A 1287-nucleotide genomic window follows, 5' to 3' on the forward strand; every position below is an offset into this window, starting at 1 on the left:
AGTGGCGGGGCCGATCCTTCTTCATCTGATGCCCCATTTTGGATACCCGATGACACAAAGACATAGGCCCTCATTTATCAATTGAGTGTAAATTCTGCCACAAATTCTTGTGTAGGATTCGTAGTACACCCACGTCGGGTCGGCATTTATAAAGTGATCGCAGACAGCTGATCCTTCCTAATTTCATTCCTAGCAGTAATAAATGTGACGGCTGAAATCAATCTGGCACGCCCTATAAAATCTAGCCGCGCCCTCGGTTTTGCAGCAATGGCCGAACGGAAGACGGCAAAGAAACGGAATTATTCCGATGCCGAAATCGACGTTCTCACAACCGAGGTGGATCTCAACAAAAAAGTGCTATTTGCCGGCGCCAATAGTGGTATCGGGAATGACAAAAAAACAAAGGTGTGGACTCGCATCACCGACAGAGTGAACAGCGTCTCCCAGGTGTTAAGGACAAGAGCAGAGGTTTGTTTGACATGCTTGAATATACTTGGATATACAAATCTATAATAGATTTGAATAATAAATACATATGTGATAGCCTATTTGGAAAAGGGCTAATTTATACAGTTCATTAGGTCAAGAAGAAGTGGTCGGACATAAAAATGTGGACCAAAAAGAAAGCGTCCCAGATCCGCCAGGCTCAGCTGCTGACTGGTGGTGGTCAGGTATAAAGCTTTATGTTATATGACATTGTTGATTGTTTACTTGAGACAAAATTAACGGGTTGATTAAATGTAATTGCTTAAAAATCGGGAGCTCATTTTATTTCCATTGTGATCCTCTGACCAGGCTGATCCAGACCTCACTCTCACAGAGGTGGAGCAAAGAATTGTGTCTATTATTGGACCCGAGTCTATTGAGGGACTGGAGGTGCCCGGCGGCGACACTGCCGTGTCTGATGATGGTAAGTAAACTAGCCTATATCATATACCAGTAACCAAAACCTATCATTGGACCCTATAGGAAATGAGTACAACATTCACACATTCAAATACGGGTTGAAGTTTTTATTTATTTATTAGGCCTATCCAATGTCATTTCAGAGCAACCTAGCTGCAGCGGTGGTGAGCCACCAGCTCACAGCAGCGGTGCGCGCGGTGGCAGTGCGCGTCCATCCCCTCACGCGCCCAACGCTCCAGAGCCAGCCAGCAGTGCGGGCGGGGGGGGCGCACGGTGGCAGAGTGCGTCCATCCCCTCACGCGCCCAACGCTCCAGAGCCAGCCAGCAGTGCGGGAGGGGGGGCGCACGGTGGCAGAGTGCGTCCATCCCCTCACGCGCCCA

At 48.3% G+C, this 1287-nt stretch overlaps 1 long non-coding RNA gene across 1 annotated transcript; it reads left to right on the forward strand.

The window, feature by feature from the left end:
• Positions 1-348: 348 nt before the first annotated feature.
• Positions 349-870, forward strand: LOC306934676. The gene is made up of 3 exons (XR_013791329.1): positions 349-468; positions 582-671; positions 796-870. It is a non-coding gene; the product is annotated as an uncharacterized lncRNA (long non-coding RNA).
• The last annotated feature ends 417 nt before the right edge of the window (positions 871-1287 follow it).

Source organism: Electrona antarctica (assembly GCF_951216825.1).
Source record: "Electrona antarctica genome assembly, chromosome: 12".
Lineage (NCBI taxonomy): Eukaryota > Metazoa > Chordata > Actinopteri > Myctophiformes > Myctophidae > Electrona > Electrona antarctica.